General features: G+C 41.0%; 1 pseudogene; it reads right to left on the bottom strand.

Moving 5' to 3' along the window:
• Positions 1-1,165: 1,165 nt before the first annotated feature.
• On the bottom strand, positions 1,166-1,686 carry LOC113916065 (annotated as a pseudogene).
• Between the last annotated feature and the right edge of the window lie 15,821 nt (positions 1,687-17,507).

The following is a 17,507-nucleotide window of genomic DNA, read 5'->3' as shown; positions in this document are numbered from 1 at the left end:
GGTTATTTGAAATGCAGTAATGACCCTATTAGTGCTATTCTGTAAGAGATCTCATACAAATGCTATTCTGGTACCTCTTTTTTGAAAGTACACAAATAGCATTCCAGAATTCATTTTTTATTGGTTATCAGTCACTAATAGACAAATGAAATGTAGATGTTCCTATCAAATAATATTTATTTCTCTGCTCCTTGGTATTTCCTTATGTAATAAAAGAGAATGCTCTTCTTGTGTCTGATGCTTTAAGTCACTGTGTTCCTCTTCACCAATATCTTGTATCAGGCCAGCTAGTTTCATAGTCAATCCTGTTGGAAGAGTGCCTGGGAAAAGCAAGGGAGGAATGGCAGGTATATTACTCACCAGTTAGTGATATTATATACCTGAACACTATACCATTCTCCAGGGCCTGGGAGCTAAGGGGCAGAGACAAGGGCTGAAATAGGTACCTGGTGCCTACAGTTTGCTGGTTTACCTCCTTATCCCTACAGACCATATCAAGGCTCCTACCAGTGACATGAAGGTCAAATAGAGTGGGTGAAAGAATGGTAGCACTACGGTTACATAACTATTATGAAATTAAATTACACAGTTTGAATCTTCATTAATAGATATTAAATGTTAAATTAATAAAAATGATACCTCTTGCAAATTAAATTTAAATGAAGTCTGAATCTTAATGAAGAGGGACCTGGACTGAGAAAGAGAGAATAATTTGTATTCCAGACTTCTGCATCCACCCCCAACAGTGTTTTTTTAGATTAAAAAATCATTCTTTCAAAAAATTAGAAAACCAAAAACAAAAGTCTTTCTCTCTCAAAAGGGTTCAAGACTTCAAGGGCATTCTATAATGAGTCTATCTTTATGTAACCTTTTCTGAACCCTCAGCAAGATCTAATTTCATCCTCTTAGAGCCCCTACAGTGGTTCCTTTTCTTGTTTTCTTCTTCTTTTTTTTTTTCCAGAGGAAAAAAGGGTTTCATACAACACAGTTTCAAAAAAGTAAAAGGAACACACTAAATGCACAAATGGTGGCAAGTTAGGTCCATAGCCTATTGTGATAGGTCCTTCCAGCATCAATCAGGTTTCTTCACCATCTGTTATCTCAAGGTCATTTACAGATGTGGCGACTTTTGAACAAGAGTCTCTCATAGGAGGGTGGGCAGGTTTCAGTCATTGGTTTCTGGATCTGTTTGTGCCATGTAGGCATCCAACTTGTCATCCAGGTATCCTTTTGTTTTTGACATGTATGCATCCAATTGGTTGTCCAGCTGCCCCTTGGTCAGTACAGGGAGAGTGAGGGCACCTCTCCCTTGTCGAGGGCCTCAGCCTCGACCTCCAAAGCCCTTTCTTCCCCGACCTATCATACCCAACCTCTACCACCGATTCCTCCACGACCCATAGCTCCACTTCCTACGCCCCCTCTCCCAGGACCTCCACGACCTCGAACACCACCTCTTCTTAAGCCCATTCAGGGAGCTACGGCTTGTCCCCCTTGGAGCAGGTTTTGACCTTGGAGCGACATCCCGCCCCTAAGCAGGGTTCTGGTGACACGTCCCCCACATAGTCCTCCTCGGGGTAAACCTCTCTGGATTATGGGCAGGACTTGTCCTCCCATTGCTCCCCTGGCCAGGGTCCCTATGGGTCAGCCTAACCGTGCCTGGATCGAAGCCCGAATATTCACTGGCATCAAGGGAGCTTGAATAAGTCAGAAAGAGATAAGGAGAGAGAAAACAGAGAAAGTGCATCACTAAAGCCTTGGACTAGGAATGAGCACATTGGGTCGGTGGAGCCCTAAGGAGGGGACAAGTGTCAGAGAGGATCCAGATGGGCAGTTAAGCCAGATAGGGTGGGGATAGGTTATGGGAGAGTTGTGAAACTGAGGTAAAAGAATTTAATGTAATGAGAGTAGGAAGGGATTGGTGATTAAGAAAGATCATATTATGTGGGTGAACCTGATATTAGGAAGACTGACTTCCTAAATCGATGCATTAATATGAACTCAAGAGATACAATGCTAGGATCAGCAGTGAGAAAGGAGAGACAGAAGGGACAGAAATAAAAATCATTTAAAGGGGAAAACTTACAAATTTTGGTGGATATGGATAATGAAGAAGATGCATGAGTTACATATAGCTGGTTTCACCCTCTGAAAGTTATAGACAGATACATACATATTTAGTAAATTGATTCTAAGTTAAAACGCAAAAAAGAAGTGGGGAACTGAGGAGAAAGAAACAAATTTCCCAACACTATTATCAGCTGAGGATTCCCTCCTTAAGTCTGTATTTCTGCAATGAAGATAACATTTTGAAAATTTTGATTTGATTCTCTCTATATTAACTGCCACGATTCCAGTCCAAGTCATCACTGTATCTCACCTGGATGGATGACTGAAATTGCTTCTTAAATGGTTTTTCCCCTCAGTGTTGTCTCCTCCTCCTCTGACAGGGATCCCCAAGACTACCACTCCCCATGTTCAATGATTTGCTAGGAAGACTCACAGGACTCAGAATATAGTTGTACTCATGACTATCTGTGATTTATTACAGCAAAAGAATTCAAAGCAAAGTTTGCAAAGGGAAAAGGCCATGGGGCAAAGTCCAGGGGAAAACAGGCCCAAGCTTCTAAGAGTCTTCTCCCATTGGAGTCACACAGGATGTGCTTAATTCCCCCCGGCAATGGGTTATGACAACACATGTGAAATGTTGTCAATCAGGGAAGCTTGTTTAAAACTCAGTGACCAGGGTGGCTCCTGGGTGGCTGAGTCGTTAAGCATCTGCCTTCAGCTCAGGTCATGATCCCAGGGTCCTGGGATCGAACCCCGCATCGGGCTCCCTGCTCAATGGGAGACCTGCTTCTCCCTCTCCCACTCCCCCTGCTTGTGTTCCTGCTCTCGCTATCTCTCTGCCAAATAAATAAATAAAATCTTAAAAAAAAACAAAACAAAACTCAGTGACCAGGGATTTTATTGAGGGTTAGTCACATAGGCATCGTCTGCCTAGCAGGTACAAATTCCAGAGTCCTCAAAGGAAAGTAGGTGTCCAGGAGAAAGCACATAGTTTCTACAAACAGTTTAAGCAAAATGAGCCATTCTTACCATCTAGGTGGTGGGAACCCTTCCAAAATCTGAGTTGCCAAACATGAGCCAAGGATCAATCTTGTAAGCCACACTTTCAAAAAATAGCAGGCTGGCTATGCTAACTCTTTTCTGCACATCTTCCAATCCATTCTCCAGTCAATAACCAGAAGGAATCATCTGAAAATATAAACCAAATTATATATATTGTACTTAGACTACAGTTCAAACTCTAACATGATCCATAAGTCCCGTGCATGATTTGACACCTCCTTCTCCCACAAACTCATCTCCAGCCACCTTCCTCATCATTACCTTCTGACCCCATAGGCCTCCTCTAAGTTTCCAAAACATCACTGCCCTACAGAGCATTCTACAATAGCAGAAGTGTTCTTCTGCAATGTCCAGTTGCCATTGGTGTCCACCAACGACATGTAGCTATTAAGCACTTGAAATATGGCTAGTGTAACTGGGGAAATGAATTTTAAATTATATTTGATTTTAGGGGGCGTCTGGGTGGCTCAGTCAGTTAAGCATCTGCCTTCAGCTCAGGTCATGATCTCAGGACACTGGGATCAAGCCTTTTGTCAGACTTCCTGCTCTCCTTCTATCCCCCACCACCCCCCCTCCGCTTCTTGTACGCACACACTCTCTCAAATAAATAAGTAAAAACCTTTTTAAAAATAAATTTTAATTTTAGTTATTTTAAATTTAAATGGCCACATGTGGCTAGTGGCCATCATATTGGGCAGTGCAGTTCTAGAACACACTGAACTTTTCCTTTAAAAAAAAAAGATTTTATTTATTTATTTGACAGAGAGAGAGCACAAGCAGACAGAGCTGCAGGGAGAGGGAGAGGGAGAAACAGACTCCCTGCTGAGCAGAGAGCCCAATGTGGGGCTCGATCCCAGGACCCTGGGATCATGACCTGAGCTGAAGGCAGACGCTTAAGTGACTGAGCCACCAAGGCACCCCTGAGCTTTTCCCATTTTGAGGCCTTTTGTTGTATGGGAAATTACCTTGATGGCAATGGTAAACATCAATTATACTATCAGGCAGGGTATCCCAAAAATTATAGAACAGAAGCACTCACAGATCAAATTAAAATGCTTGAGTCACACAGTTTATTTACTTAAAATACACAGTGCAAAGCAAGGGAAAAGAGATGGGGGCGGGGATAAATTAACACACTATTAGAAAAGGGTGCAAGAGAAGTGAAAGATCATGCTACTTAAATCCTGGGTTATGTAATGTTTGTATATCCTACATCTCTCTGTTGCATCAGCCTTCTCTGCTGATGGACCAGAGTTGAAGTTCAAGCACTGGAGCCTACAAACTGAAAGTGTCCTAGGCCAATGGGATCCCTGGAATTAAAGGGCTCAGTCCCATAAGACTGCTCTCTCTTCAGATGTCATTTGGAAGTCCTGGGTTGCCACCTGTGTTTCTGACTAACTGGCTAAAAATCAGGGGTTCCTACAACCCTCTCCTCAGGTTTGATAATTTGCTAGAACAGCTCTCAGAACTCAAGGAAACACTTTACTTACTCTTCCTCGTTTATTATAAAAGACACAACACAGGAACAGTCACATGGAAGAGAGGCATAGAGCAAAGTATGGGGGAAAGGGTACAGATTCCATGCCTTCTCTGGGTGCACCACCCTCTCAGTATGTCCATGTGTTCACCAACCCAGAAGCTCTCCAAATCCCACCAGTTAGGGGTCTTTATGGAGGTTTCATTATGGAGGCATGGTTGATTAAATCACTGGCCACTAGTGATTAATTCAATACCCAGCTCCTCTTCTCTCTGGGAGCAGGGCTGAAAGTTCCAACCCTCTAATCATGCCTTGGTCTTTCTGGCAACCAACCCCCATCCCAAAGCTATTTAGGGACCCCTGCCACGAGTCATCTCTTTAGCACACAAAAGACACTCTTATCATGCCAGAGATTCCAAGGGTTTTAGGAGCAGTGTGCCAGGAACTAGGGACAAAGACCTAATACTTTCATTATATCACTCAGCGCTAGCAGACAAATACACCATCTATCAGATCCATCTAAAGTAAGTCTTCCCCCACTCCCATTAATCTGCATCTTCCCATGATGTTTACTTCTTCACACTTAACATAATTTATCATTATTTTTTAAAAGATTTTATTTATTTATTTGAGAGAGAGACATAGTGAGAGAGAGAGAGAGCACGAGCAGGGGGAAGTGGGAGAAGCAGGCTCCCCGCTGAGCAGGAAGCCTGAGGTGGGGCTCGATCCCAGGACCCTGGGATCACGACCAAAGGCAGATGCTTAACTGACTGAGCCACCCAGGCACTCCAACTCATCATTATTATAGTTGTTTGTTGACTTTCTTTTAAGCTGTTTCCCCCAAAAAACTGTAAGCTTGCTGTGATTGCAACGACGTCTGCTTTGCTCATTTTTGTAACCTCAGCAAGTTGTCAATGAGTATTTATGAATGGAACTTCAAAGCATATACTGAAAATGAATGAATGGAACTCCAAAGAACCTACTAAAGTTTGACCCCCCCCCAAAAAAATCCTACAAATTAGCAAGTCTGGCTCTTAAAAATTATTTTCAATATACTTATGTGCCTAAAGCCCAAATTTCTTCTATTGTAAAATACATGTAACATAAAATTTACCCTTTTAACCAATTTTAAGCATTCAGGTCAGCACCATTAAGTCCATTCACACTGTTGTGCAACCATTGCCACTATCCATCTCTAGAACTTTTTCAGCGTCCCAAAATGAAACTTTGTACCTGCTAAACAATAACGTCCCATTCCCTCCTCCTCCCAATCTCTCTCTTCCATCCCCACCAGTCTAGGTACCTCCTATTAAGCGAAATCATACAATCATTGCTTTTTGTGTCTAGCTTAATTTCATTTTGCATAATATCTTCAAGGTTCATCTATGTTGTAACATGTGTCAGAATTTTATTCTTTTAAGGCTGAATAATATTTCATTGTATATATATACATATATACATTTTGTTTATCCCTTCACATATAGATGGACATTTGGATTGCTTCCACAATGTGGCTATTGTGAATAATGCTGCTACAAACACTGAAGTACAAACATTCATTTGAGTCCCTGCTTTCGATTCTTTTGAATAGTATATACCCAGAAGTGGGATTGCTGGACTATGCATGGATTATGTATTATGGTAATTCTTTCCTTTTCTTTTTTTTTTTTGAAGAATTTCCATGCTGTTTTCTATAGTGGATGTGTCATAGTCCCACTAGCAATGTACAAGGGTTCCCAAACTAACACTTGTTATTTTCTGGGTTTTGTTTGTTTGTGGTAATAGCTATCCTCGTGAGTGTGAAATGGTTTCTCACTGTGTTTTTTATTTGCATTCCCCTCATTAATAATGTTTCTGAGCAACTTTTCATGTGCTTATTGGCTATCTGTATATCTTTTTTGGAGAAATGTCTATTCAAGTCCTTTGCCCATTTTTGAATTGTGTTGTTTTTTTGTTGTTGTTCGAGTTGTAGGAGTTCTTTCCATATTAATTCTTAGATGTTAAGCTCTGATCAGATAAATAATTTGCAAACATTTCTTCCCATTCTGTAGGTTGCTTTTTCACTCTGTAGATGGTCTCCTTTGAGGCACAAAAGTTCTCGATTTTGATGAAGTTCAATTTACTTTTTTTTCTTTTGTTGCCTGCACTTCTGATGTCATATCCGAGAAATCATTGCCAAATGCAATGTCATGAGGCCTTTTTCCTATATTTTCTCCTAAGAACTTTATAGGTTTAGCTCCCATGTTTAAGTTTTTGATCCGCCTTGAGTTATAGTTGACTTTTGAACAACATGGGGGTTAGGAGTACCAACCCCCTGCACAGTTGAAAATCTACATATAACTTCTGAGTCCCCCAAAACTTAACTACTAATTGCCTACTGTTGACTAGAAGCTTTACCAATAACATAAACAATTGATTAACACATATTTTGTATGTTATATGTATTATATACTGAATTCTCACAATAAACTAGAGAAAAGCAAAATGTTATTAAGAAAATCTTAAGGAAAATACATTTACAGTACTGTATTTATTTTAAAAATCCACACATACATGGACCCATGCAGTTCAAACCTGTGTTGTTCAAGGGTCAACTGTATTTTTGTATATGGTGTAAAGTAAGGGTTCACCTTCATCCTTTTACATATGGGTATCCAATTTTTCTAGCACCATTTGTTGAAAAGACCATCCATTCCTTATGGAATGATCTTGGTGCCTTTGTTGAAAAATCATCTGGCCATATATGCAATGGTTTATTTCAAGGCTCTCTATTCTAGTCCATTGGTCTATACATCTGTCCTTAAGCTAGTACCACACTGTTTTGATAACTGTAGCTCTATAGTAAGGTTTGTAATTAGGGAATGAGTCCTCTGACTTTGTTCTTCTTTGAAACAAAATTTTTAATCCACTTTCTCAAATTATTCATAGGGGATTCCCACCTTGGTGACATTGCAAAAATACAAACTTCATAGCAATTATTTCTAATGAGAACTAGTATTCTTTGGAAATTCTTGGGTGTCTAGGAACAGCAGTCCAGTTTGGAATCATTGCATTTCCTTTATTTTCCTTAGACACAACTCTTACAACAGAATTAGAGTTTGCAGTGTCCTAGTATTTTATGCAGGCTGGTACTACCTGGCTAGGAAGTCAGCCAAGAAGACTTTCTGGATTAATTTTAACTTAGGTAACTCCTTTAGTATGGGTTATCAGACTCCGTTAGTTTGCCCAGAATACAGAAGACAACAAATATGGTCAAAATAAGCTGTTTGGAATTTTTATCCAGGCAGGAATGCTACACATTCAAGGTTAGTCTAACAAAAAACAAAAGTCAATGGGAGAAAAACCACAACAGAAATTGAAGGCAAACTCCGATAACTGAGGCAGAGCCTTACTATTTTGCCTCTGTAAATGATAAAAAGAGAATCAAACTTATTTTAGTGTGGTCTTTGAGATTCTCCTCTTTAGGTTACACAGAAGAAAAATTATAGTTGGAGAAACTTCTTAGTATTTTGCTGTTCTCCTAACAGAGGTAGGGTGGGGTAGTAAGAAAGAATGTTGGACTGTGTCTAAGGAGGTCTGGCTTCTAGCGGGATTTTGCCATGGGAACTAAGTCACTGGCTCTTTGAGTTTCAGTTTCCTCAACCATGTGTTGAAAGAATTGTTGGATCTCTAAGAACTCCAGCGTCTGTAATAATACTACAGATTTTTTTTAACCTCCCCTAGATATTATTTATTATTCTCTAATTTTCAGAGAATGTTGTATAACTGTTATTAGCATTAATGTTTTGTCTGCTCTGTTAAATTGTAAGGTCCTAGAGGGGTGCCTGGATGGCTCAGTCACTTAAGCGTCTGCCTTTGGCTCAGGTCATGATCCCAGGGTCCTGGGATCAAGCCCTGCATCGGGCTCCTGATCAGCAGGGAGTCGGCTTCTCCTTCTCTCTCTGCCCCTCCCCCTCTTTGTGTGCGCGCTCTCTCTCTCTTTCTCTCTCTCAGATGAATAAACAAAATCTTAAAAAACTAATTTGTAGGTTATTTTATAATATAAAAACCTAGAAGCAATGCATTATGTTAGTATGCTATAATACTGATTTTTTGGTAAATAAACGCACAGGGGAGATTTCATATGAGCACTTGATGTGGTTGGTAAAAGGCTAATATGATGATTCAGGATTATTTACCGTGTGTAACTATATTAGTCAGGACTCTCATAGTTGCAAATGTCAGAAAATGTAGCTCATACTGGTTCAACCAAGAAAGAAAATATATTTGACTCATGTATCTGAAAAGGTCAGACTTGGCTGAATCCAGGGCTGAATGATGTCATTAGGACTTAGTCTTACTCTTTGCATTTCTTGTTTTTTCCTCTGCTGGCTCCATTCTGTGTCCAGCTTTTCATTTATAGTGATAAGGCTGCTAACAGCTCCAAGTTTACATTCTATCCTCTCTGCAATCCTGATGTTAGGACAGTGCCTCTTTCAGAACAGGTCAAACGACTTCCAGTGTTAAGTTGCACTGTTTGATTGGGTCATGCATGAGGATGGGCCTGTACTTATCATTGTTCTAGGTATATGGAATACACTGATTGGCTAGGACTGGGTTGGGTGTCCACACTGGAGTTCAGGGATAGCATTTACCTCCTCCTGAATCCCATGGACTGAGAATGATGGTAGGGTGGCTTCCTGTAGAAAAACTTGGGACTCTCAGGCAGAAGATGGTACAATGGATGATGGACAAGTGGGAGCAGTAGGCATCCACAACAAAACTAACAAAAAACAAAGCCTTGCTCCACAAAACTATTTTTTGGTCTGTTTTTGCATAAAAGTAATTAACTGAGAAGTCAACTCTAAACACAAATGTGTTTCTAACATCTGAGCTTCCTTTTTTTCTTTTTTAAAATTTTTATTTATTGGGCGCCTGGGTGGCTCAGTTGGTTAAGCGACTGCCTTCGGCTCAGGTCATGATCCTGGAGTCCCGGGATGGAGTCCCACATCGGGCTCCCTGCTCAGCGGGGAGTCTGCTTCTCCCTCTGACCCTCTTCCCTCTCGTGCTCTCTGTCTCTCATTCTCTCTCTCTCAAATAAATAAATAAAATCTTTAAAAAATTTTTATTTATTTATTTGACAGAGAGATAGAGAGAGAGCACAAGTAGGTAGAGCAGCAGGCAGAGGGAGAGGGAGAAGCAGACTCTCCGCTGAGCAGGGAGCCCATTGCCGGGCTTGATCTCAGGACCCTGGGATCATGACCTGAGCCGAAGGCAGATACTTAACCGACTGAGCCACCCAGGCGTCCCCATTTGAGCTTTCTGATGTAGCTTTGTATGTTGTAAAAGCTTTAATGCGAAAGTTGACTCATGTCAGTTATGAATTACATTTAGCTGCAAGCAACAGTTCTAACTACAGGGGCTTAAATGGATGAGGGTTAATTTTTTTTTTTTTAAGACAGAGAATGCAAGTGGGGTTGAGGGAGGGGCAGACGGAGAGGGAGAGAGAGAATCCCAAGCTGACTCTGTGCTGAGCACAGAGCCCAATGCGGGGCGCGGGGCTCCATCTCATGACCCTGAGGTCATGACTTGAGCCAAAATCAAGAGTTGGATGCTTAACCGACTGAACCACCCAGGGCGCCCCAATAAGAGTTAATTTTTTTTAAAGATTTTATTTATTTATTTGAGAGAGAGAATGAGAGAGAGAGAAAGCACATGAGGGGGGAGGATCAGAGGGAGAAGCAGACTCCCTGCTGAGCAGGAAGCCCGATGCGGGACTCGATCCAGGGACTCCAGGATCATGACCTGAGCTGAAGGCAGTCGCTTAACCAGCTGAGCCACCCAGGCACCCAAGAGTTAATTTTTAAGAAGTCCAGAGACAGGTTATTGCTGGCATTGGTTTGGTGCCTTATGGATGTGAGTCTCTTGATATTTTCTTCATTGTCCCAAAATGGCTGCTGGAATTTTGACCTTCATGTCTAGGTTGGTAGTAGGAGAAAACAGAAGAGTACAAAAGGGCAAGAAATGCTTGGTGTGTTTATTTACTTTTTTCTGTGTGTTTTTTTTTTTTTAAGATTTTATTTATTTACTTGACACAGAGAGAGAGAGAGCTAGAAAGGGAACACAAGCATGGGGAGAAGGAGAAGCAGGCTCCTGGCTGAGCAGGGAGCCCAATGTGGGGCTTGATCCCAGGACTCTGGGATTATGACCTGAGCCGAAGGCAGAAGCTTAATGACTGAGCCACCCAGGCACCCCTTCTGTGTGCTTTTTAAAGAGTAAAACCAGATGCCCCAATCAACACTTTTACATACATTTTGTCTATTACATGGTCACATATATCTTCTATGGAGGCTGAGAAAAACAGCATTTTAATTGTGCTCAGTGCTACTTCAAATTAAACTATACTGTATTCCTAAGGAATAGGGGGATAATGGATACTGGGTGGCTGTGTAAGTCAGCTTGGGCTGCTATAACAAAATATCATGGACTGGGTGGCTTAAACAGTAGATATTTACTTCTCACAGTTCTGGAGGCTAGGAAGTCCAAGATCAAGGTGCTGAATGATTTAGTTCCCTGGTGAGGGCTCTCTTCATGGCTTGCAGATGACCCCCTTCTTGTGTTCTCACATAGCAGAGAGCGAGCTCTGGTCTCTTCTTATAAGGACACTATCCCATCATGAGGCCCTATGACCTCATCTAAACCTAATTGTCTTCTAGCTCCAAATACCATTACATTGGTAGTTAGACCTTCAACATATGAATTTTGGGGAGACACAGACATTTATACTCTACCCTTGGCCCCCCAAATTCATGTTCTTGAATTCAAAATCCATTCATTCAATCCTCATGGCCCCCGAAGTCTTAACTCATTTTGGCATCAATTCTAAAGTCTAAACTTCAAAGATGCATTAATACATCATCTAAATCAGATGTGGGTGAGATATGATTCATCTTGATGTATAATTCCTCTCTAGCTATGAACCTACAAAACCAGGTAAGTTATGTGCTTCCAAAATACAATGGTGGGGCAGGCATAGGATAGACATTCCCATTCCAAAAGAGAGAAATTGGAAGAAAGAAAAGGGTGTCAGAATCCAAGTAATTCTAAAACCTCCAGGAAGGCAAATAACATTAAAATCTTGAGGCTTGAGAATAATCCTTTTTGTTGGATGCTCTGCTTTCAGACCTAATGAGGTGGTAGTTCTGCTTCTGCAGTTTTGCCAGGTGGGGGTCGCACTCCCTAAGCTCTGGGGGGCCCTGCCCCCAGGCTTCAGGTGGCTGTTATCTGGTGTGCTGAACTGAAACAATAGCCACTACCACCCCCCCACCCCTCCCCCAACACACACACACTGAAACTGAGGAGGCAGCCCCAATGATCTCTGAATCACCTTTGTGGTTATTCTCTTTGTCTTAAAGAATAGCACATGTTCGCACCTGCAGAGCTCTATAGTCCAGCCCTGTAGGAGCTAAGAAGTCTGTCTGATAGGTTTCCTTCTCTTTGTGTTGGGGTGACTGATTAGGTCTGTGGTTCACATCCATACTAATCAAACTGTTGTTTGGTCACATGCTAGTGTTCTCTTCAGAACAATCTTTATCTTTTTTTTTCTTCCAGTATGAATAGGCTGAGAATTTTCCAAATCTTTTAAGTTCTGGTTAGTTTTTGCTTAACAATTCCTTTGATTCATTTCTCTCTTGCATTTTACTATAAGCAGGATCAGGAGGATCCAAACCGCCCTTTAAATACTTTGCTTAGAAATCTCCTCAGTATCTTGCAACTTTTACCTTCCACAAAACACTAAAATATAGTTCAGCCAAGTTCTTTTGCCATTTTTTAAGAAGGATCACCTTTCCTCTGTTGTACCATAATATGTTCCTCATTTTCCTCTGAGATGTCACTGGAATGGCCTTTACCATCCATATTTTATTAACATTCTTTTGATGATTATTTACATATTCTCTAAAAAGACAGAAGCTTCTTCTCCAGCTCTCCTCTTTTCTTTGTGAGTCCTCACAAGACTCATTCCCCTTAACAGCCATATTCTTTGCACATCCAAACTCCTCTAGCCTCAACCCATTATCCATTCCACATTTTTAGCTATTTGTTATAGTAGCACTCCACTCTCAGTACCAAAGTCTGTATTAGTCTCCAGAGAAACAGAGCCAATAGAATGGAGATATATCCTGAGTGGGTGGGTGGGGAGATATATTTATTATATGGAATTGACCTGTGTGCTTGTGTAGGCTGAGAAGTCCCATGATGTGCAGTGGCAAGCTGGAGACCCTGGAGAGTCAAAGGTATAGTTTTTCTCCTAGTCCAAAGACCTGAAAACCAGGAGAGTTGAGGGTTTAAGATGCAGTTTCAGTCTGAGTCAGAAGGCAAGAGAAGACCAATACTCCAGTTCAAAGACAGTCAGGCAGAGAGCAAATTCTTCCTTACTCAGCCTTCGTTGTTCTCTCTAGGCCTCCAGTGAATTGGATGAGGCCCACCCACACTGGGGAGGGCACTTTGCTTTACCCAAGTCTACCAATTCAAATGTTAATCTCATCTGGAAACGCCCTCATAGACACACCCAGAATAATATTTAATCAACTATCTGGACATCCGTGGCCCAGTCAAGTTGACACATACAATTAATCATCATAGTGGCATAGCAGTTTCTACCACAAAGATATTAGTGAAACCATTGTAATTTCTTTCCCTTCTGTTTTAGCTGATTTCTCATTATACCTATAAAAAAAGCTTTCAGTTATAGAGATATTAGATATTACACAGATGAAGAAAAAGAAATGTTTAATTCCAAGCAGAATATTTCTCCTATGTCCGGATATTTTGTATCAACTCTAGTGTCTTTTTTCTTTTTTATTGCATATAAGTCCATTAAAATAGGATCATTCACTGTATTTCATTTTGTGACCTACTTTTTTCTACTTAAAATATACATGTTGAACATTTTTCTGCTATACAATATTCTTCTATAACATTTTAAATGACTATATATTAGTCTATTGTGTGGATATATGATATTTTTCAGCCAATCCCCTATTGTTGGACAGTTAGGTGATTTCCAATTTTTCACTTTTATAAGCAGCTCTATTACACTCTTATTGTCTCTTAATGTTTAGTTACAAAAGCAACGTATGCCCTCTCTAACTAAAAAAATGGAGTTGTATAAGATAGAAAGCAAAGTTCCCTATTTCTATTTACCAGCGCTTATATTTCCCACAATTCCTATTCCCCATGAGGCAACCACTGTTAATAGTTTACTGTGTATTCTTCCAAACTCTTTTGTTTTCTGATTCCTTTTTTCCTTTTCCTTCCATTCTATTAACCTAAAAGCCTTTTGTTTTCTGCTCTTTTCATGCTCAGCCCCAAGCGTCCTCACTTTTTTTATTTGCTGCTTACTCTGGGAAGCTAGGCAAGCACACCTGTTAGAATTTTGTGTGAATTTAGACAAAATAATTTGTGAGTGAAGGTCTCACACCTCTGATTAAAGAGCATGAACTTGACGGGTTACCTTTTCTGTCTTGCATGTTGACTGCTAGTTGGGCTTACTAAACCTGTCTCCTAGTACAAACTGGGTCAGGCAGTTGGAAAGTAAATCTTCAAATAAGCAAAGTGTTACTATCTTTATTTCTCATAAGCTAGAGTGAACTACACTTAAGAAACATTTTTTATTAACTTCTCATGTGTTCATACTGACCACGAAAGGAAAATTCTATAAAATAGGAGATCAGCAATTAGAGATTTTTAAAGTATATTCATCCATTCAGTAAATATTTACTGAGTGCCTCTCATGTACCAGGCGTCATGGAGATACTGGGAAGGTAAAGACAAAACCCAAAGCTCTTCACAGTCTTTTTTTAAGCTTTCACCAACACTACTTAGAAAGCACCCAACAGTGTATTTTATTGTCTTCTTTGCCTGGATTCTCTCTTCTAAATATGTAGTTAGGCATTTTGCCTCTTAGAGGTGTGTGGCGGTAAACCTCAGTCTCTGTTGATAACACACTGGCACTTATCCTCTGTGTACTTCTCTGTATATTTTCTTGCCACCACAAGTGTATTTATGCTCTAGCAGCTGCAGCAGCATTTAACTCAAAAGTAAGAGGGAAGTCCTCTGGTTGCCTACGTAGATGGATATGTAGGGCACTTGGACTCTTTCCCTTTCGGTAAAATTAAGTCCAGATATCTGGCATTGCAATTCACACCATTATCTAAAGAAGCTCACCCTTTCCTTTTTCTTCTTCTCCTCCTCCTCCTCCTCGTTCGGAGAGGGAGTGGGAAGGGGCAGAAGGAAAGGGAGGGAGAGAATCTTATGCAGGCTCAATCTCACAACCCTGAGATCATGACCTGAGCTGAAATCAAGAGTCAGACGCTTAACCGACTAAGCCACCCAGGCACCCCTTCTTTTTTTTTTAAACTATAAAAATTGCTGAAATGCCAAGATTTTGGTTGGGGTGAATAGAGAAGTTTGGAACGTTTTTAATCCTGTGCTCAGTGTTGCTGGTAATATTAGAAGAGCAGCAGAGCCATGAATCCAGTCATACTCTTGGCTAAAGCAGCCTGCCCTGACTTAAGTACTCCTCATATGAAAAAAGACCCAGGGCTTTAGTTGACAGTGAATGCAACATGAGCCAGTGATGTGACCTGCCTGCCAAAAGAAGCAAATGTGATCTGAACCAGCATTAATAGAAGGCTGGCGGCTGGGACAAGTAAGGTAATAGTCCCATAGTACACTTTGCGGTGGTCAGATCACACCTGGAGGATGGTGTTTCCTCCTGGGCACTGCATTTTAAGAGTGATGTCGACAAGTTGGAGTATGCCCCAGTTGGGCAACAGGATGATGAATGGCCTACAAACTACATCCTTTGAGGAATAGTAGGAGGAACTGGGGGAGTTTGCCCTGGAAACTAGAAGGCATGTGGATGTGGGATAACCATTTTCAATAATTGGGAGGGCTATCACGTACAAGAGTTGGACCCTTCTTTGTAATCTCAGCCAGCACAACTTAGACCAAGGAATATACATTACAAAGTGGCTGATCGATCTTGTCGCCATAAAAGGAAGAATTTCCTAGCCCTTTTGAACATCCAGAAACTAGCAGCTTTGCAAGGTAGTGACTTTATCTTAATAAGGGGTGTTAGAATGGCAGCTGGCTAACCAAACATCAGAAGATTCATGAATAGGATGGGAAGTTTGGAGAGATGACCTGATCCAAGATCCTTTCAGAATCAAAGGTTCTAGTGCAGAATCGTAAGAAGGAAGTATTAGCACTTTTCCCCTTATCCCCATGTAAGTATTAACCATAGCAACTAGGTTAAAATTGATGATGCAAAGGTCAAATATGAAAGTTTTGAGGATGAAAAGAAACAAAAAGCAAAAGGCAATTTTTGTTCTCCTAGTGGTTGTGGATTTTGAGGATTTTAGTGATGTTTGCTAGTTTTTTCCAAAGCAAACCAAATAATTTTTTTTTCCACCTTTAAGATGTTTTAGAGCCCTGGTGTGCTATCTTTCTCATCAAACTTACAGTCCTCTTAACATGTTGTTTTCATTTTAATATGTTGTTACATTTTGCAAGATTACTTTTTTTTTAAAGATTTTATTTATTCATTTGAGAGAGACAGAGACAGAGAGAGCACAAGCAGGAGACAGGCAGAGGGAGAGGGAGAAGCAGACTTCCCGCTGAGCAGGGAGACCGACAAGGGGCTCGATCCCAGGACCTGGAGATCATGACTCAAGCTGAAGGCAGACTCTCAACTACCTGAGCCACCCAGGCGCCCCACAAGATTACTCTTAATTCAAATTATGCAACAGCATTTCAAGGAATGGCAGTCTGTATCCACATGTCAAAGAGCCAGCCCTGTGGAACAAGTAGTGTTTAAAGCTTATTAATTATTATATGAGGTAGCACCCATAAAATGCGTGCATTGAGATAGCTTGGCTCTTCCCCACAATCAGTGAGATGAGTAGGCTGGGAATGATCATTCCTATTTCATCAATGCAGAAACTGAGTCTTAGAGCAGCTTGCCTACCATGATTATGGGTGGACCTGGCACTTCTGACTGCTAGTCCAGTGCTCTTTTTAATTGTTTTTTTTTTAAGATTTTATTTATTCATTTGAGAGAGAGTGTGTGTGAGAGAGAGAGAGCACGAGCAGTGGGGAGGGGTAGAGGGAGAGGGAGAAGCAGACTCCCAGCTGAGCAGGAAGCCTGACGTGGGACTTGATCCCAAGACCCTGGGATCATGACCTGAGCTGAAGGCAGACGCTTAACGGACTGAGCCACCCAGGTGCCCTAATTTTGTTTTTAATAATAAAAGCTACTGTTCTTTCCTAATAATAGGTTTAAAGACTAACTTAAATGCAGAACCTTGTTTTTCTCTTTTAACTACAGTGGTTCTCTAGAGTAGGAGGGCAGATTGCTTTGGCCACAGACTTGGCTTTTAACTTTAATGCTGTTCCTAGTTCAACGTATGTACTAAAAATAGGCTCTAGCAAACATCACTGTTGATGTCTGATGATACTTGACCCTTTCCTTGAAATACTGATGTTAACACTCCAAATAAAAATCTTTTTTTTTTTTAAGATTTTATTTATTTATTTGACAGAGAGAGACACAGTGAGAGAGGGAACACAAGCAGGGGGAGCGGGAGAGGGAGAAGCAGGCTCCCCGCGGAGCAGGGAGCCCGATGCGGGGCTCGATCCCAGGACCTGGAAATCATGACCTAAGCCAAAGCAGATGCCCAATGACTGAGCCACCCAGGCGCCCCTCCAAATAAAAATCTTAATGATATATACAGAACAATGTTTGTCAAGTGGGGTAAATCTGACTGGGTACTGCAGCAAAATGCTTAGGAGCTTAGGCTGACTCAGAGAGATCTGGGTTTAAATCCGTTAGGCCACCTATTGGTTGTGCATCATCATC

Source organism: Zalophus californianus, chromosome 1 (genome assembly GCF_009762305.2).
Source record: "Zalophus californianus isolate mZalCal1 chromosome 1, mZalCal1.pri.v2, whole genome shotgun sequence".
Taxonomy (NCBI): Eukaryota; Metazoa; Chordata; class Mammalia; order Carnivora; family Otariidae; genus Zalophus; species Zalophus californianus.
The sequence above is the reverse complement of the archived record's forward strand: the minus strand, read 5'-3'. Positions and strand labels throughout refer to the sequence as shown.